Source organism: Ascaphus truei, chromosome 4 (assembly GCF_040206685.1).
Source record: "Ascaphus truei isolate aAscTru1 chromosome 4, aAscTru1.hap1, whole genome shotgun sequence".
NCBI lineage: Eukaryota > Metazoa > Chordata > Amphibia > Anura > Ascaphidae > Ascaphus > Ascaphus truei.
In genome coordinates this window covers 286201530-286223135 of record NC_134486.1, presented here as the reverse complement: position 1 = coordinate 286223135, position 21606 = coordinate 286201530, and the positions used below count along the sequence as shown (strand labels likewise).

Sequence of the window (21606 nt, the reverse complement as noted above, 5' to 3'; positions counted from 1 at the left end):
AAGGTGAGGAGAAAAGGGGGGGAGGGAGGGGGGAGAGGGGAGCCAAGCCCAGGCAGTCAGGTACGCTGTCGCTGAGGAGTTCCAGGCTGCTTTTTTTTGTTATTGTTTTTGTAGCCCCCTTTCCCTATGACAACAGGAACTATGCGTGCTGAGTACCTGTCTGGCGTACAGGAGGTCTAATCCTCTGCCACTGGGAGCCTGGGGTGATTGCGTTCTTTCTGAATACAGCGCCTCCACCTGGGAGGGATCCTAGAGCTGTAGGATACCCCTCACAGGAACCAATACAGTCAGTGAATAAGGATACACACACAGGTATTATATAAACTTATATTTACTGACACATATAACTAGATAACACAATAACCATACAAGGCCTCCACAATACAGTACCCACACAATATACACCACCCCGGTGGAACTCCAAAAGTACTGAGTGTGGCACCTAACCACCCAGTGTGGACAGAGCCACGCCCACCCAAAGTGTATGTGGAGTAGCGCTACCCCAGTGTGAGTTGTTGGTGCATGTGGGTACCTTCCAGGTCTTATGCCAGACCAGGCCAACTTGGAAATGGTGGATCTGCAGAACTGCACTTTGATCCCATGATGCGGGGTCCGTCTGATCTGCTCCCTCTCCTTCCCGGAGGCGTCCACCTCTTGAGGGAACTCCAGCTGGAGTGTCTCCCTTAAAGTCTCTGATGATAGCCTGTTGCCTGGTCCCAGACCAGGGGCCGCAGATTACGCATGGCCGTCCGTCACTGTGGTACTAATCACACTAAGTGCTGTTGGGAAGTGTCCCTATCTGGGGCCTTTCCTACAGTGCACAAACTGAACAGAGTTAAGGGACCTAGCTGGGACCTGCAGGGGATATCTGACCTACAAGAATTAACAGGACTGTGATCAGCCCAGAGTTCCCGGAGCTCATATGAACTACATAAGAGTATAACTAGAGACACAGAGTGAAGTGACACTGAAGAAGGAGTCAGCGACTGAGATGCTCTCCCACTAGAATGGCATACGATTCATTAGGGGCACCTCACTATAAGTCTCAGCAGCTGTCTAAGAGCAGGTTAGCGTCTGTGATAACCATGCTCACCGAAATGTTTAATATGGTTTAAAGTCAATGCACTTGTTTAGTTGTCTGTTTATGCACTGCATTTTTATTGTGTAAACTCTGTATATATATGGGTTTCCAAACGAGGTGTTGGAGTCTCCACCAGAGGAAGGATGTAGCCGGGTCCTGCTCACCTCTGTGGTGGGTGGGGGAAGGCTTCAGGGCGACCGGGTCGTCGGAGCTCCGCGGTGTACATGGCAAGCAGTGGCCGTCATCTTGAATATTCGCGCATGCGCGAAGACTGCCGGGCGCATGCACAGTAGGGCAGTAGGTGGCTCCGCAAGAGCCGCAGTGGACTACAAGTCCCAAGCACCTCTAGGACAAGCACCACCTGTGGCAGCACAGCCAATAGGGCTGAGGGATCCACATAAGGCAGAGCAGTGGAGTTTGGCACGATACAGAGCCGTGCGCCAATCGGGAGCAGGACGGCAAGGGGTGAGGACATGTTCAGAGCGCCAGAAGCCCCTGAATTAGTTCAGATATCCAGCAGGGGTTATTCAAAAATAGAAAATCCGGAGCACAGCTAGAAAGAAGGTGTACCGGTGGGACAGAGGGCCAATATCAAAAATGTATTAAATTAAAAACATATAGACAAAAATCCTGACAGATTCTCGAACATATTTCACTCACAGGGCGCTTTATCAACTCTTTGATAAAGCGCCCTGTGGGTGAAACATGTTAGAGACTGATGTTAGCGGATAATCTCTGCCGTATCTTCATCACTTTTGCAACAGATTTCGCAGGCTCAGGCACAGCCTAGATCAACGTCCCCACATTCGCTTAATTATTGGTTCCTCCTGAATTTTGAAGTGAGGTGTTGCAATGGGGTCATAACTCCAAGACGGCTGGTCACACCCGGGGGTTAGGAAGATTTCCTCGAATGAATCTTTTGGTGGCCAGAGCTCCGCAAAGACGTACAGGAGTCTTCGTTATATGCGCTCAGGTGAAGGTGCCAAGGATGTTACCCTGTGGATTGCTCCAACCCTTACCCATCCCCACCTGCCCATGGACCCACCTCTCCATTGATTTTATTGTGGAGCTGCCTCCCTCCAGGGGTATGACAACCATACTGTTAGTGGTCGAATCACACGACAAGCCCATTTTGTTCCTCTCAGGAAGCTACCCACAGCATCTGAACTATCAGAGATCTTTATTAAAGAGATATTACGCCTCCATGGAGTCCCGACGGATATAGTCCCGGATCGCAGATCACAATTCGTCTCTAGATTTTGGAAGGCCTTCTGCCAAAGAATGGGTATTTCCTTACATTTCTCTTCCTACCATCCCCAGTCCAAGGGTCTCACGGAAGGCACCAACCAGTCCTTAGAACAATTCCTACGCTGTTTCATTTCTAAGATACAGGACAACTGGGTTGATTTGCTCCCATGGGCTGAGTTTTCCAGTAATTCCATGAAGCACAATTCAACACTGGAATCACCGTTCTTCTGTGCCTACGGGTACCATCCCGCTGCCCTTCCTCTTGCCAGTCCCCTCTCCGGAGTTCCTGCAGTGGATGACAAAATTCAAGAACTCCAATTACTCTGGAAGAAAATCCAGGTCAATCTGATCAAAGCCGCTCTCCAGCAAAAAACTCAGGTGGATAGACGTCAACGACCACCACCTCTGTTTCAAGAGGGAGATCAGGTCTGTTGGCTATGAGAAAGGAAACTTATCAATAGTGGTGCTCTAAATATCAATGTGCAATACACAATTAGTGCAAAAATTAGTAACAGTGATACAAATACAAACACATTCGGTGAATGCAGCTGTGACCCGATGTGGGATTGCTCTCTCAATCCCGTATGAAATGGATGAAGACTTGCTCGTCGGGAAGCACACACATGTAAAGACAGAAAAAATATCCTGATGGTGCAATATTGTTATAATAAAGTGAATTCGTGTGTTCTATAATCGATGTGCAGAATACTCACAATTGTGAGAGGTGATTTGTACACGTAATGGTATCTTTGTGTGATGATCCACCATTTATGGTGTGACTGGGTAAATTCTTAGATCAAGTGCACTCTCTGGTAACCCTGGTATTAGACTAAAGAGCCAAACATAGCGCAGACTGTATGAAAAATATCCACTTCAACAGCCTTCCTCCAAACATTCAACAAAGTTCATTGGACCGTTAAAACATCTTGAAACAAGTCAACCCGGTGGCGTTCAAACTGGAACTTCCGGATACCTTAAAAATACCCCCAGTGCTCCATGTGTCCCCTGTTCGTCCAGAACACCTTCTCTCCTACTACCCTCCCCCCCCCCCTAAACCGTTCTTAGTGGATGGCCAGTATGAATTTGAAGTAAGCCAAATATTGGACTGCTGTAGATCCCGTGGTGGGCTACAGTACTTGGTCCATTGGAAGGGTTATGGACCAGAGGAAAATTCATGGATCAGGTCCAGGGATGTCCATGCCTCCAAACCGTCTTAGATCGCCCAGATATAACGCTTGTGCTTGCCATGAAAAAGGCTGGACCCCGGTACTGAGGTGGGAAGATATGACACTACGCACCCACGGCAGCGGGGCAGGCCTGGTAGGCGGATAGTCTGGAATGCCAGGTCAGGGTTGGAGAAGGTCGGTTAGAAAAGTACTTGCCGGGTCGTAGTGCGGAGCCAGAAGAGAGGTCAGAGTCCGAGTGCCGTGGTCAGGGGTAGGAGAGCTGAGGTTGAGGGTTGGACAGTAGTGGATGGTCAGAGGCAAGGAGAGGTCGAATTCCAGAGAGTGGTCCTAAAGTCAAGCCGGGTCGGTACACAGGAGAGAAGACATTGAGAGGTTCAAGTACAAAGCACAAGGCAATGCAGAGATGTGGAAACTCAAGGCTACCATAGAACTATGCTCAGCCAAAGAAGAGATGGCTGAGCAAAATATAAATAGGAAGCAGGATCCAATGAGACTGGGGGCGTGAGTCCAGCAGTTCAGGGATAGGCTGAAAAACACCTGAGGCAGGTGAGCATGTAGTTAGTGTTGCCACGCAGCTTGAGAGCATTGCACGCGCATCACGTGTGTGTGCCGCGCAGGGGGACCATGTGGCACGAGCGGGGGGCGGAGCCCAACTCCACGTGAGTCTTAGAACTCCCCTGCGTGCGCACGCATCCTGTAACGCAGCCGAGGGTTTGTCCCGCGGGGGGTGAGGAGAGAGACCGCAGTGAACTGGGGACCGCTGCCGTGGAGTGCTGTAAAGCGGCAGGTAAGGGGGGAATCCTCTTTGAGAGAGGTGTTCCCTGATTCCTCGCACCGGAGGTCTCTCCTAAAGAGGGGGGTACTGTAAGGATTCCGTTCGATCCGTGCCGGGTTTTCTATCTCTCCTGCACTTTCTGCTCTCTGTGGCCATTTTGAGGACTGGCAGCCTGCTTTATAAGGCTGCAGTTACCATAGGGAGTCGCCGAGCAAAGTTCTGTGTGTTTGCATCTCCTGTTGGTCTTTGCAGTTACGCCCTCTTGCCTGTCTTGAATTCCTGTTGCTGACTCCGGACCGTGACCCCGACCTCGCTGCCTTCTGCCTTGCACCTTTGCCGCCAGCCCTGACCTCTGCCTGTCCCCTGGACTTTGCAACTCTGCCGCCAGCCCTGACCCCTGCTTCCATACCAACTATGGATACTTACAGGACTCTGTCCCTGGGTTGTGGTCGGTTTATTTGTATCCCTACCTCAGCCCTGCGGTCCGCCTCTTGATTTGAGATGAGCACCGTCACAGATACACACATGGGTATAACTAACTTATATTCACTGACACATATAACTAGATAACATAATAACCATACAAGGCCCCCACAATACAGTACCCACACAATATACACCACCTGTAAGGGATCGGGGGACAAGCGCCTTACAGCGGGTCCCCGTCACCCCGGCTCCCAGTACTGCCGCTCGTCCCAGGCCCCCTCCCTGCCAGCTCCTTACCCGCTCCGGTCGGGCGCCGCTCCGCTCCTCCGTGGCACATGCCGCCTCCGCCCACACGCTGCAGGGGCGCGCGCGCAGGAGTGTTACAGGGCGCGTGCACACCCGTCCTCTTCTACACTCCTCCTGCAGCCTTGGCTCCACTTCCCATCAGCTGGAGGCTATTCCCACTAGGGAACACCACACCAGGCATCCTAACCTATCCCTGGGACCGCTCAGTCAAGCCCCCGCTCCGCCTCTTGCTTCCATTGGTTCGCCAACATTTATAGTTCCTGTCTGCCCTCTCCTTCCTCGCTCTGCATAGTTTTCCTGTGGCTCTTGTAGTACGGAGGTCTATATCTGGCTCTCTTTTGTGTTGCAGCTCTCGCTCCAGTCCCTGCCCTCGTTTGATACCCTTGGATTTGATCTCGGCTCTCCTTAGACTTTGTGTACCTCGCTACTCCCTGGACTCGGCTTTAGACCTCACTACGCTGCTCTCTCCTGTCCTTGACCTACGGCTTTTGGATCTCTACCTTCGGACCTCTGGCACCCCGGACGCGGCAAGTATCAGGCTAACCCTTTCTCATCAGACCCGGCAATGCATCATACCACACTCCGTGCACGCCCTAACTGCTGTGGGTGCGTGTTATACCCTTACCCACCTCAGTACTGGGGACTGGCCAGGTCTGCGGGCAGTCAAGCATTACATTATGCAGAGCCCACCAAATGCAGACCCCCCTGAGGTGGGCCAAGGTGTGTCCATGGAACACTGGCAATTCCTGAGCGATCAAGTAACGGCCGTGGCACAGCAGCTTTCAAACCTCTCCCTGCGGGACCTGCCAGCTGCACCGTCCTCTCCTGCCCCAGTACCTATGGGCGTCTCAGAGCCACGTATTCCACCACCCAACTGGTATGACGGAGATCCCCTTACTTGCCGGGGATTCCTGAACCAATGTGACGTCCAGTTCGAGATGTTCCCGTCTCGGTTTCCCACAGATCACTCTAAAGTGGCCTATATCTACGCCCTGCTCACAGGCGACGCTCTCACTTGGGCTTTGCCTCTCTGGGAACACAGATTAGAAATAACGCAGAATTACCCCAGATTTCGGCGAGGATTCCAGCAAGTCTTTGATACGCCAGTGCGTAGGGAGACTGCCGCTTCTTCCATGTTTCATCTCTCCCAGGGTCGCAGGTCCGCTGCAAGATATGCGGTGGGGTTCCGCACAATTGCTGCGGAGACTCGGTGGAATGATGAGGCCCTTTCCGCGGCATACTGGCAGGGATTGTACGAATCCCTCAAGGACGATCTGGCAGCTCATGCTCGCCTCTCTTCTTTGGAGGATCTCATTACCCTCAGCGCATTCAAGAGAACCAGGAGCGCCAGCGCCCCCGATTTATGCCGTCCACGGCTGCTTCTCCTAGGTCTCCTCCCTTGGCCTTTCCAACATTGGACGCTCCTGAGCCGAAGCAGATCGTTAGTCAACAGCTCCGGACCGCTGAAAGAACTAGCCGATGAAATGAGGGCCTCTGCTTCTACTGTGGATCTCCGAATCACCAAGTAGGTCACTGCCGCCTGAGACCGGGAAACGAGAATGCCCAGTAAAGTTTGAGGGGCTTTTACTGGGTACCATCTCTCCTTGCGCCTCTCCTCCCAAAGAGCTCCCGAAGAGAATTCTTTTGCCTATAACCCTCGAGGGTCCCAATGTCCGGGTAGCGGTCGCAGCATTCATCGACTCCGGGTCTGGTGGCAACTTCCTGGATCACGACTATGCCTGCAACAACCAAATTCCGTTAGTCAAGAAGAGCGTACCCATCGGCCTTGAGGCCATTGACGGCCGACCTCTCCAACCAGCGTTCATTATATGGGAATCTGTTCCCCTCACACTCACCACCGCAGACGGTCACACTGAGGTCATCATCTTCGATGTCTTCCACTCACCTACAGTCCAGGTCATTTTGGGATTGCCGTGGCTCCAGCTTCACAACCCGCGTGTCGATTGGATGGACGAATTGCCAATCCAGTGGGGTTCTACCATGATGGAGGCTGTCATACCCCCATTACCGTGCTCGCTGGCCTCGACACTTCATTACCACCTCTCTCCACCCTTCCTGAAGTATACTGTGATTTTTTTAATGTCTTCAACAAGACCCAGGCTGAGGTCTTACCACCTCATCGTTCGTATAACTGCCCCATAGAATTAATTCCTGGAGCCACACTCCCTAAGTCTAAATCGTATCCCCTCTCCATGCCTGAAACCGAGGCTATGACGACTTACATCCAGGAGAACGTCAAGAGAGGTTTTATTCGGAACTCCACTTCCCCGGCCGGGGCAGGGTTCTTCTTCGTGAAGAAAAAGGATGGCTCCTTAAGACCCTGTATCGACTTTCGTGGGCTTAACAAAATCACAGTTAAACGGTACCCCCTTCCTCTAATTTCGGAACTCTTTGACCGGCTCCAAGGAGCCTCTATATTCTCCAAACTTGACCTGAGAGGAGCTTACAATCTAATCCGAATACGCGAGGGTGACGAGTGGAAGACTGCATTCAACACACGCACGGGCCATTATGAATATCTCGTGATGCCGTTTGGCCTCTGCAACGCCCCAGCTGTCTTCCAAGAATTTATGAATGACATCTTCCGGGACATTTTGGGTAATTTCGTCATAATATACCTAGACGACATCCTTATTTTCTCCAGAAACCTTGAGGAGCACATACATCATACCAGGGAGGTCCTCGCTCGGCTTCGCGCAAATAGCCTCTACGCGAAGATGGAGAAATGTCTCTTCCACCGATCATCCACAGCCTTCCTAGGCTATATAATTTCCGACAAAGGCTTCACCATGGATCCTGAGAAGTTGAAGGCTGTTCTAGACTGGCCGTTACCGAATTCCCTAAAAGCCGTCCAGCGTTTCCTTGGGTTCTCAAACCACTCTCGGAAATTCATCCGTAATTTTTCCACTGTTGCTCTGCCCATTACCGCTCTTACCAAGAAAGGGGCTGACCCATCAGCATGGTCCCCTGACACCATCAAAGCCTTAGAGTTCCTCAAAAGAGCCTTCGTCTCTGCCCCCATCCTTTGTCACCCGGACACATCTCTTCCCTTCACCCTTGAAGTTGACGCTTCTGATGTTGGAGCTGGGGGAGTACTCTCGCAAAGGTCCTCACCTCAAGAAAAACTCCATCCTTGTGGTTTCTTTTCAAGGAAATTCTCTTCGGCCGAGAGAAATTATGATGTCGGGTACCGAGAACTCTTGGCAATCAAGTTAGCCTTGCAAGAATGGAGACACCTCCTCGAGGGTACCAAAGAGCCAGTGGCAATTCTCACCGATCACAAAAACTTATTGTACATTGAGGGGGCTCACGTCTGGGATCCCGTCAAGCACGTTGGGCCCTTTTTTCCCCCCGATTCAATTACACGATTTCGTACATTCCTGGTACCAAGAATATTAAGGCCGACGCACTTTCACGCCAGTTCTCTACTGAGGAGAGATCTAATGAACCTTCGGAGACCATTCTGCCTGCCAAATACATAATTTCTGCCAATACTTTTGATATCCTGGATGAGATCACCAAAGCCCAGGCTCATATCCCTAGGAGATTAAAGGTGCCAGAAGGACGTCTGTACGCTGCTCCACGTTTTCGCCACAAGATCCTGGAGTGGGGGCATTCTTCCAGATCAGCTGGCCATCCGGGCTTCAAAAGGATATTGGATTTAATCAAACGGACCTTTTGGTGGCCTAAAATGAGCAAAGACATTTTTGATTTCACGAGAGCTTGTCTGGTGTGTGCTCAGAGCAAGTCCGCCCGACACAAACCATCTGGGCTTCTCCTGCCCCTTTCCATCCCTGAACGGCCTTGGAAACATATATCCATGGACTTTATTGTGGAACTTCCACCCTCTAAAGGGATGAATACGATCCTTGTAGTAGTGGACAGATTTTCCAAGCACACGCAGTTTGTACCCCTCAAGGGTCTTCCCAATTCGGCTACCTTGGCCGACGTATTTTCTAAAGAAATTTTCAGGCTACACGGCGTTCCACTCACCATTGTCTCGGACAGGGGCACACAATTCATTTCTGAGTTTTGGCGAGCATTTTCTCACAGACTTGGCATATCCCTCCTCTTCTCCTCGGGTTATCACCCATAGACCAACGGCCAAACGGAGAGAATGAACCAGACCCTGGAGCAGTATCTTAGATGTTTCGTGTCGGAATCTCAAGACAACTGGGTAGATCTATTACCCTGGGCGGAGTTCGCGATTAATTCGCTGAGGAATGAATCCACGCAAGAGTCGCCTTTCTTCATTAATTATGGGTTCCACCCTAGCAGTCTTCCCCTCTCTTCCATTCCGTCTGGTGTACCGGCAGCAGATATCCAAGTCTCTAATTTACAAGACTCCTGGAAGAGGATCCAAAAAGCCTTGCAAGGGGCCGTCAAAAAACAGAAGGCCCAAGCGGATCGGCGACGTCAGGTGGCACCGGAGTATAAACCTGGGGACAGAGTCTGGCTTTCCTCTAAAAATATCAATCTTAAAACTCGTTCTCAGAAGCTGGCACCCAGATTCTTGGGTCCCTTCAAGGTCCTCGAACGGATCAACCCGGTAGCGTATCGGCTTTTGCTACCTCCCACCATGAGGATACCCTCAGGGTTCCACGTTTCCCTCCTGAAACCCTTCTTCTAGAATGTACATTTTCCGGACCGTCCTCATAGACCCAACCCAGTCGTGATACAGGGGCAACAAGAATTTGAAGTTCAGTCCATTCTCGATTCACGACTTTCCAGGGGCAAACTTCAATTCCTCGTTCATTGGAAAGGATATGATCCGGAGGAACGTTCTTGGGTACCTTGTCATCACATTCACGCCCCAGCTATACTTAAGCAATTTCGTCGGAAATTTCCTCATAAACCTTGGGAGGATCGTCCGGAGTCCGATCCTCAAGTGGGGGGGGGGGTACTGTAAGGGATCGGGGGACACGCGCCTTACAGCAGGTCCCCGTCACCCCAGCTTCCAGTACTGCCGCTCGTTCCAGGCCCCCTCCCCGCCAGCTCCTTACCCGCTCTGGTCGGGCGCCTCTCCGCTCCTCCGCGGCACACGCCGCCTCCGCCCACATGCTGCAGGGGCGCGCGCGCGGGAGTTTTACAGGGCGCGCGCGCGCACCCGTCCTCTTCTTCATGCCTCTTGCAGCCTTGGCTCCACCTCCCATCAGCTGGACGCTAGTCCCACTAGGGAACACCACACTAGGCATCCTAACTTATCCCTGGGACCGCTCAGTCAAGCCCCCGCTCCGCCTCTTGCTTCCATTGGTTCTCCAACATTTAGAGTTCCTGTCTGCCCTCTCCTTCCTCGCTCTGCATAGTTTTCCTGTGGCTCTTGTAGTACGGAGGTCTATGTCTGGCTCTCTTTTGTGTTGCAGCTCTCGCTCCAGTCCCTGCCCTCGTTTGATACCCTTGGATTTGATCTCAGCTCTCGTTAGACTTCGTGTACCGCGCTACTCCCTGGACTCGGCTTTGGACCTCACTACGCTGCTCTCTCCTGTCCTTGTCCTACGGCTTTCGGATCTCTACCTTCGGACCTCTGGCCCCCCGGTCGCGGCAAGTATCAGGCTAACCCTTTCTCATCAGACCCGGCAACGCATCATACCACACTCTGAGCACGCCCTCACTGCTGTGGGTGAGTGTTATACCCTTACCCACCTCAGTACTGGGGACTGGCCAGGTCTGCGGGCAGTCAAGCGTTACAATGACGCTGTAACGCTGTGGCAATGTGACACTGCTGGAGGCCACATGCTGTGGAGAAAGTAAAAGATAACACATACACGCCACCTCCCCCACACCTACCTCTCTGCGCTCCCTCTTCCTCCTCCTCTTGTTGGCGTCGGGACTTCCGACAGGAGAGGGGAGCTGGATGATGGAGAGCTCCGCAATCCCTCCTCCAGCACCCCACTCCGGTCGGGTGAAAGTTGGATCCCGGCACCGACAGGAGGAGGGAGAGGAGAAAGAGAAGGTAGAGGAAGGAGTGCGGGCCCCCAAAGGCGTGAGACTCAAGCCAGCCACTTTGCTCGACTTGCCCTAAGGCCGACCGTGCTAGTTAGTTGCAATAAGATTGTATAGGAAGCAAGTGCTCATTGTAGCTGAACCGCATTAATTTCAACACTGGGGGCCCCTGCTTCCCAAGATACTTACAGTACCTCCGATGGTGTCCCCGGTACTGTACCCCCGAGGTGAACCACAATTGAGGTTTAAAGTTCCTGCAACATGCGGGTGAGTAGGAACATTGCAGCATCCCATTGGCCCAATTTATGAAGGGGATAGCACCTTTAGAGGTAAGTATCTCAGGAAGCAGGGGGTCACCCAAGATAAAATAAACACGGTTCAGCTACAGAGATAACCGGCTTCGTATACAAATAACAAACAGGTCTTTTTCATAGGACTGCTCATTTAAAGCACCCACCCCCTACAAAAACTGAAGTGTTCAGGCAGAGAGGTATACAGACAGAGTGACATTTATCAGTTTGTAAGCACCATAGGGGAACAGAGATCACTCACATTACTTCATTTTAACGCAGCAGCAGCAGTTGGGTCGAGGCCGGGGCAGAACTGCTGCCTTAAATATGCAGAGTCATTGTCTGTATTTCTGGAGGACAGGACTTTTTATGTGAGTAGCTCGTAACGCTCTCCGACAGGAATACCACTGTTTGTCTTCCATCGCCACCTCCTGGCTGGTTACTTTTACTGAAGTCAATCTTCAGCATCCTGTGAGAATCTATGAGGATAATGTACTGTACTGTATCATGTATTATAAAGTATTCAGTCACCAGGACATCAGATAAAAACACAGATTAGGTAGCGCTAACTATATGAATAATCAATCCCTAAATTAGGGGGCTGCCTAAATACTAAAACTGACCCCCTGGTCAGATAACAAGAAAGAGAAAAAAGATTAGTATTATAAAAGGCGCCAACAAAAAAGGATATAGTCACCACCAGGAGGAGACCGATGAGGATTCCAGGTGATAGAGATGTGCTTAAAAACAAAGTAAAAAAACACAAAACATAGTGTAATACTGTATAAACAAACAACATATAATATTAATTATATATCAGCTGAGATCAAGGGTGAATTGAAAATAACAACATTTAATAAAATGATTAAAACACTGGACATACAAAACATATACAAATGAAAAATACAATGGGTAACAATTAATAGGACAGTTGATATGGGACCATGTAACAGCTGCACTGGGTGGAGTGCCCACTCACCGGACGAAAAATATATAAAAGCGGTGGATATATCTGAGAGTATCCCCTCTCTCTTTCCAGCTACCACTGCTACCGCATCAGGATCAGGGCCAGGGTGATGGTTACAGCACACCAGACTGCGTGTGGCTCTCTTGGTCCTCGTTTACCTCGCAGCTTCTAGCAGGTTAAACACAGTGGATTAGTGCAGCTCCCACCGCTGCTGCGCCGAGTTTGGGGCCAAAGAAGTCAGCTGTGCACGCTAGGCAGCGTGGGCCTCCCTCCGCCTTGGCGTTCTCTCCTCGCGGTGGTTGTTAGATTCCAATTAGCAGATTCGAGCGGATTAGATGGGAAACAGCAGCAGATTCGTCACGGATCTTGCAGGCTATTCCAATGCACTGATTCAGGTCCCAGCAAATTAACCCTACGCGTTTCGAGAGCGAGCTGCTCTCTTCCTCAGGGGTTCTGGAACCCCTGAGGAAGAGAGCAGCTCGCTCTCGAAACGCGTAGGGTTAATTTGCTGGGACCTGAATCAGTGCATTGGAATAGCCTGCAAGATCCGTGACGAATCTGCTGCTGTTTCCCATCTAATCCGCTCGAATCTGCTAATTGGAATCTAACAACCACCGCGAGGAGAGAACGCCAAGGCGGAGGGAGGCCCATGCTGCCTAGCGTGCACAGCTGACTTCTTTGGCCCCAAACTCGGCGCAGCAGCGGTGGGAGCTGCACTAATCCACTGTGTTTAACCTGCTAGAAGCTGCGAGGTAAACGAGGACCAAGAGAGCCACACGCAGTCTGGTGTGCTGTAACCATCACCCTGGCCCTGATCCTGATGCGGTAGCAGTGGTAGCTGGAAAGAGAGAGGGGATACTCTCAGATATATCCACCGCTTTTATATATTTTTCGTCCGGTGAGTGGGCACTCCACCCAGTGCAGCTGTTACATGGTCCCATATCAACTGTCCTATTAATTGTTACCCATTGTATTTTTCATTTGTATATGTTTTGTATGTCCAGTGTTTTAATCATTTTATTAAATGTTGTTATTTTCAATTCACCCTTGATCTCAGCTGATATATAATTAATATTATATGTTGTTTGTTTATACAGTATTACACTATGTTTTGTGTTTTTTTACTTTGTTTTTAAGCACATCTCTATCACCTGGAATCCTCATCGGTCTCCTCCTGGTGGTGACTATATCCTTTTTTGTTGGCGCCTTTTATAATACTAATCTTTTTTCTCAGTCACCAGGACATGCTCTAACGTCCCTTCTCTGATTGCAGCATATTTGGGTGTCCGTTATATATCCCACTTTAGCTTTCCGAATACACATTGTTGTACAGCTGACACCCTCTCCTTTTCTCCAGTAATTTTCGCATTAAATAATAATAATAATAGCATGTTCTTGTATAGCGCTGCTAGTTTTACGTAGCGCTTTACAGAGACATTTTGCAGACACAAGTCCCTGCCCCATGGAGCTTACAATCTATGTTTTTGGTGCCTAAGGCACAGGAAGATAAAGTGACTTGCCCAAGGTCACAAGGAGCCGACACCAGGAATTGAACCAGGCTCCCCTGTTCAAACTCAGTGCCAGTCAGTGTCGTTACTCACTGAGGCACTCTCTCGCTAAGGTACAAACATTGGTGCCAATCTCGTTTGCTTATTATGTGCATAAACAAAGTCGAAACGGCATCTCATTAGCATAAGCTTAACGCCAGGTTATTGCATCTTCCAATAATGTCATGTTATGCCAAACTGGGCGTTTCTCTGATCCAGACCCCAAAATAGGGCATTTGCTGAAGTGGGGCGATGTGAGAGAAGAGTAAAATAATGTTGGGAAATAACGCTTTGTTATTGAAATTATGGATGACTGTGCAAAAGCCCTATTTCAGTAACGCCAAGTTTAGTTCTAACTTAAATAACGTAATGTTAAAACCCCGCGTTAATCTTAACTGACTTTATTGGATATGCAATATTATGATTATCCATAACTTGCATATCATTCGGCATGTTATCATCACTAATGTCCATTATACAGATGTAGTAAGCGTTATCGCCCCTTTCCCCATGCGGCTAATACATTTAGAATGACCATTTCTCCCAAGGTGTCCCCCACTCTGCAGTGTGCCAGTGGAGCAATAACGGCTGATACAGCTATAGTTAACGCTATGCTCTTTACGTGTGAAACTATGGCTGAGCATTATGGTATTCTCCTTTGAAGATACACCATTAGTGTTAATGCCACGTTACGTGACTTAATGGAGCTTCTGGGATCTGGGCTCAAGGGCCCATTCAATAAACTCAGAGAAAGCAGCTTTTGTCTGCATTGCAAAAAAAGTCACTGGTTTACACCCGCTAAATGTTCACACTTTTTGCCCAGGTCAATACAATTAGTGGTGCATGATTTTTGGCTGAAAAAAACAGGCAATTAGCATACACAAAAATATAGCAAAGTAGTGATAAAACCAGCTATTCAAATACTGTAAGTGATAATATCTGGGATAAAAACAGTGATATTTCTCCATTTTTGAGGAAGGATCCCATGGCTGACATAAAATCAGGGCCACCTAGAGAAATTGTTGGGCCCAGGACAAATATAAGAAGTAAGGACTCTCCCTCCCCCAACCAATGCACCCCCACCCTTTCCAGTGCACCAAGGGGGGAGGAGAACGTATGGGCCCAGGGGGATTATAAAGCAGGTATGGACACGAGGAGAGGTGGAAGGGGGTATAATAATAATAATACATTTATATCATATAGTGTTTTTCCCCCAATGGGACTCAGAGCTTCACAATTACAGTATAGAGCAAGGTACGCAGCACATAGGAATTATTACAGACACAGTCCCTGCCCAGATGAGCTTACAATCTGTGTTTTTGGTGCCTGAAGCACAGGGAGATAAAGTGACTGTCCCAGGGGTCACAAGGCGCTGACACTGGGAATTGAACCAAGTTTCCCTGATTGAAACTCAGTGTCTTTACACACAATTGCTCCTTAAGGAGGTATGTGCATGTTGGGGGGCGGGGAGGGGGGCAGGGAGTGTGTCACAGGGAGTGACTGTCGGGCTGGACTCCAGTGGTTGAGGCAGGCTAGCAGGTGGGTATTGATGGTCAGAAAACAGGCAGATGTCATGGCAGGTGGCAGGTAGAGATGGTGGTAAAGTGAGATCCGAAACAGCCAGGATGCGCAGTCTCATGGCCCTGTAACTCGCGCACGGTTCTTGCGCGACCTGACTGCCCACCCACAGGTTCTGGCTCTGCCCCCGCTCTGACGTGCAACGTGGGCGCTCATCCAGCCTCCCCTCTGACACACGCCCCAGTCTCCGCCCCCGCCCTGGTGACGGACAAGACCGATGTGGGAGTGACTTGCGCACCAGTCTCCGCCCACTGACGTCAGTAACGCGCGCGCTTGATCCCACCTCCGTTCCCAATCAGGCTGCATGATAGGGCACACCTGCGTGCACCAGCAGCCTATGGGAATTCACTTCCTGGTTCCGCCCTGGCTCTTCATTGGAGGATCTCCCTATTTATACCCTCTTTGCTGCAGACACCCATTGCTGAGCATAGTCTTGTGTGATGCCGTGCCTTGCTGCATTCTGTTCCTGTATCCTGCCTTGTCTTGCCTTGTCTGATGTTCTGGCGCTGCCTGACCCTGCTACTTACTTTGGACTCTGTACCTCTCTACTCCTGATCCGGCTACCGCACGACCACTCTCCAGTCTCCAATCCTGACCTTGGCTTGTAGCCCGACGATCCGCTACTCTCCAATCTTGAACCTGGCTACGTACCCCAACGATCTGCTACTCTCCAACCCTGAACTGGCAAGAACCTTCAACTACTCTAATATCTGTACTCCTGACCTGGCTTGCACGACCAATCTACACTCTAGGCGCACCCGCGTGGCTGTGGGTTGGCGTTACTCAATTCCCTACCTCAGCACCGCGGTCGCACTTCGTTTGTGGTGAGCTCGCGTTACAAATAAGCCTCAAAGTGTTATAAAGTGTGACTAGCGACAAAGTATTCAAGATGCAAATGCAAATACCCTGAAATTCACAACTGTGAATAAAACAGAAAATAAAAACATACAAAACCGTGTAAATCTCAAAGAGCGAGCGTCTGCAGCTGTACCAAGGTGTGGCTCAACACCCCCAAAGACTAAAGAGTCCAAAACAAAAGAAACAGCGCAATACACAAATAGTGAAAAATATCAAATAAAATTATATTCAGAAAAAGGGTAAGTATTCTGCGTACATACAATCAGTAGATTATAGGCATTTCATGTGATCATCACATAAGTTACCAAACATCAGATCGTGACACCGGTCAGGAACAGGGCCCTCAGATGAACAGTCACAGGTGGTCTGTGGACGGCATCTTGACCCCTAATGGATGGTGGCCTCTCTCACAAGCAGCACTATCAGTCCATCCCGGAGCATACGCCTCATCAAAGGAACCTCCCCGCGGCAGGTGTAGCGTCAGTTCCAGAACATAGAACCATTAGTCCCTCTTTGGTTCGGCAGTCACACAGTGTAACTGAATCAGTGATGGTAAGTTCACAAGTTCATAGGGTCACAGATATAATAAAGTCCACAGATCAAGATGATATTGTTTTGGTGCGTGATAAAAGCCTCAAGCTAACACTGTCAATGCAGTGCCTCAGTCAGCGACGTCACAACTCATAAAGCCGCTAATCAGCGGTTAACCGGAGAGACGTTACACTAGACTTGCGACACACGCACAAAGTGTTCAGGGCTATAGAGTTACCACTAAAGCTACAATTAGCAGAAAAAGGTAAAAACCATTACCCTACGCGTTTCGTAGCTGTAACGCTACTTCTTCAGGGAATAATTGTACACTAACTCTCAGAGGCACTAAATACCAGCCGAACTTCACGCATTGGCTGGCTCGTTAATCACAGTCAGCCAATCGGATTAGCACCGGCGACATACGTGTCAGCTGAGTCATAATGACATTTAATGCACAGAGAAATACATTCATTTAAAAATAAAATAAACCATATATATCTGTGGCGCACAAGTGAGTCTGTAATGAGAGAAACTGTTATTAGAAAAATGCTTATTAGAAAAGTGCCAAAAAGCAGCAAAATAGAACTTTAAAAATGAGGAATAGGAAACCATTACATTAAATCGAATACCGTCAACATCAATAGAAACAAGACATTAATACTACTTTTAGAATATAGCTAATACAGGGACCAGACATCTATATTGTATTGTCTTTATTTATATAGCGCCATTAATGTACATAGCGCTTCACAGTAGTAAAACACGTGGTAATCATATAAATTACAAATCATATAAATAACAGGTCATGGGAATAAGTGCTTCAGACATAAAAGTAACATTAAGGAAGAGGAGTCCCTGCTCCGAGGAGCTTACAATCTAATTTTTAGGTAGGGGAACGTATAGACAGTAGGAGGGAATTCTGATAAGTGTTTCTGCAAGGGGCCAAGCTTTATGTATCGTGTTCAGAATATCCACAGTGCTATTCATATGCTTCTTTAAGCAAATGTGTCTTAATGTGGGTCTTAAAGGTGGATAGAGAGGGTGCTAGTCGGGTATTGAGGGGAAGGGCATTCCAGAGGTGCGGGGCAGTCAGTGAGAAGGGTATATCTTCATTTAACCCCTTTGGCGACAAGGTGCTAATCCTATTGGCGGACTGTGATTAACGAGCCAGCCAATGCGTGACGTCGTTGACTGAAGCACTGCATTGACAGTGTTAGCTTGAGGCTTCTATCACGCACCAAAATAATATCATCTTGATCTGTGGACTTTATTATATCTGTGACCCTACGGACTTTTGAACTTACCATCACTGATTAAGTCACACTTTGTGACTGCCGAACCAAAGAGGGACTAATGGTTCTATGTTCTGGAACTGACGCTACACCTGCCGAGGGGAGGTTCCTTTGATGAGGTGTATGCTCCGGGATGGACTGATAGTGCTGCTTGTGAGAGAGGCCACATCCATAAGGGGTTAAGCCGCCTTCCAGAGACCATCTGTGACTGTTCATCTGAGGGCCCTGTTCCTGACTGGTGTCACAATCTGATGTTTGGTAACTTATGTGATGATCACATGAAATGCCTATAATCTACTGATTGTATGTACGCAGAATACTTACCCTTTTTCTGAATATAATTTTATTTGATATTCTTCACTATGTGCGTATTGCGCTGTTTCTTTTGTTTTTGACTCTAAAGTACCACAGATACTGTTCTAGGGTCTGGTTAAACCTTTCAGTCTGTCCCCACCTTTTTAACTTGGGAGGTTCTCTCATTTTGCTTTATGGACAGGACCCATTGTGGTTGTTTCCCCTCATACAGAGGTAAAAGGCAAGGGTCACAGTGTAGTATTAGGACCTGCATATTTTGTTATACCTTGATGTTGGCATGCAGGCTTATGACGCTTTGGCCAAAGGGTTTAACTAAATTACCAAGAAAACATTATTATTGAAGTATTTAACTTTGTACTTATTACCATGTATGTTTTGTCAACTGAATGTAGCATTGGACTACCCTGTCTTTTGTTGTTAACTGTACAGGGAAAGCTATCCAGTTAAGAGCATTCCTTTTGTAACGGGCATTCCCTGGCCCAATCTCATATTGCCCCCTTTCTGTGGAAACTGACCCATGTTACAAGGCATAATAGTGTGGTGCATCTGCTGGCTTACAGGACTCCTGAGTCTCCCGCTTGATGGTATTATGGGGAAGGTCAGGACAGGCTTCTGGGGACATACCCAGTACATACTTACTCTTTCAGCGCCTCCATCTATTGCAGGCCCCAGGATATGGGGTGGAATCCCTGGAATAGAATGTCCCACTCAGAGATGAGAGATTCCAGTCTCACAACCGCTTCTTTATAATCCGGAACACTTTATTTCCTCTGCAGCACACGGTACAGCATACACAGTCACAGCAGTACTTCTCAGGAGTTCTCCCTCAGGATGACCCTGGCCTTTCACGCCCAGTCAGGGCCCTGGAAGCAGGACCAGCTCTTCCACTACCCCTATCAGAGTAGTGGGAACAGTCTACCCTCCTCTCCCCTAAGGGAGGGCCACAGATTGGCAGAGCCCTGCACAACTGGGTTTGGTGACTGAGCTCCTCTCAAGGTAGGAGCAATTAACTGAAAACAGGAAGTGCAGCTCATTTAGTACAGATCCAGTAGCCCCACCCCTGTGCCCTTGACTGACACAAGGCCTGAGCACTACCTTCTCTGACCAACTGAACTACAGTGAGTAGGGAGAACCCATCTTAACTCCTGGCAAACCTGCCCTTACCAGGGATTATTGCACAGGAGGAGGACAGAATAATAGCCCAAACCTACCAGGGCTATACTTTTATGCAGCCAAATACTTATTAAATCACACATCAGGGTTCCCACTTTGTGCAGAGTAGATCTTGCATAATCTAAAACTAGTTTCTGTAAGGATTTTTATTGTATGAAGATCATACTGGCCAATCCTATTTATGTGGGACACTCCCTCATAATTTTCTGAAACGCTGTTAAGAATATCACCAGAGTCTCTTATCAAAATATGTCAATAAAAAAACATTATTCGTAGAAGGATTACACCTGTAATAACTGACTAATGAGAAGACTATCCCATAGACCTGATTAAAATCCAGTTTCTCCACCATTAGGACCTTTCTTAAAACGCACCTCTAATGAAGCATATGGGTAACTCCGCTGGCTGATACTATACATCTCATATGCACCGACCTTGGCTCCTTGAAGGCACATTTATCATAACAGCTTCCTTCCGTCTCTGTAAATTCTCCCCACTTCTTACCAATTAGATTGTAAGCTCTACGGGACAGGGACCTTTTTGTTTGATGTCTTAAGCGCTTATTCCCATTATGTGTTATAATATTGTGTCACAGCAAAATGATAAAGGGTCGGCCTTAGCCTTTCCCATCCCCTTCCCCCCCACCCCCCGGTGGAAGTAACGAAGGGTACTTACTTCCCGGGGGCGCTTCCTTGAAGTGTGTCCCTTCTTCTGCAGTGTTTCATGGCGTCACAGTAGCACGTGGCACCGCATTGTCAAGTGACGTCACCATGACAACGTGACGCTGCAGGAGGGGGGTATTCCGGGGGAAGGTTAGACCCCCCTCAAAACACACACACAATCCATTGAAAATTACTGCTCTTTCATTTAAAAATTGCTGCTCTAGTCTATTCAGCCTGGTAGGAGATACGCCTTTCGTTATGTACCCGGATAGCGCTATATAAATATATAAATACATACATACGCACATAGAAACAAACTAAAGTTACCTGTATATTACCAGCCCATATTAAATCTCCCAAAGGACTAGAAGGATCATGTGTAAGCCGAGTGTCAAAAACGAGGGGTTAATGCTTCAGAAAACAGGATCTCTTACGGAAATTACTAGTGACTTGTAAAAATTGTATTTTGAGCTATTGTAAATATTTTTTGTTTAATGGCCTTGTAGCCATATACATTAAGCTGACAATGTAAAAAGCACTGTCCAATGAAGGCACACTCCATTAACAGGATCTGCCCTTGGTCACAGGATCAATTTTCTGTGGTCATTTATATCTGTGCTGGTTCCACTTGTATATTTGTAACTTTCTCTGCACAATGCTTTAGTCAGCTCTTTTCCAATATTTTTTAAAATAAATATAATTGCATGCTTTTAATCCAAATTTAAAGAGGTAGTTAATGTTTTAATATGTTCATTTGCATTTAATGAACTATTTGGATGCCTTTGTTTTAATGCATATGAGCTGGGAATTGCCTGGTACAGAATTGTTTTGCTAGCTCCGTCGGTGTAAGTGAAACTTATACAAGCCAGTTATTGTGACTGATGCAATATCAATGCAATATGGTGCCAGGCATTTTTAAAAAGCTATGAATCTATATCCGTTTGAAAATATTTCCTGTGGTCATTAATATATCAGTATTGAGGACAGGAGAAGGCCAATGCACCCTTTATTTTCTCACATTGATGACTATTATCTCTTAAGATAAAACAAAACAGTCATGAGATTGTCTAAATTTAGCATAGGTTGAACTTGAATGGACCTACGTCTTTTTTCAACCTCATCTACTATGTAACTATATAACTATGAAAACTATGTAACTATGAGATGAGAGGTTGAAGGGAAAGCACAAAGCGCACCAGAAGGAAGTATAAAAATGGTCTTGACAGGAATAAAAAGTATATGAACACTAACAATGAGGTAATTGATGGTGAACAAGTCACTGATCGCTACTCACTACTCATCAATGTAACCCTGAACACATCAGCGTCATGGGAAAAGAAATGGTTTCAAGTAACATCAGAGCTGGGGGGTTAGAGACCACGATCTCACCCAAAGGGAGCACTACT

The 21606-nt window shown here is 48.1% G+C and overlaps 1 long non-coding RNA gene across 1 annotated transcript; it reads right to left on the bottom strand.

Moving 5' to 3' along the window:
- Positions 1-313: 313 nt before the first annotated feature.
- Positions 314-19354, bottom strand: LOC142492087 (uncharacterized). The gene is made up of 2 exons (XR_012800728.1): positions 19005-19354; positions 314-2615 (listed from the first exon to the last, which is right to left on the bottom strand). It is a non-coding gene; the product is annotated as an uncharacterized LOC142492087 (long non-coding RNA).
- Between the last annotated feature and the right edge of the window lie 2252 nt (positions 19355-21606).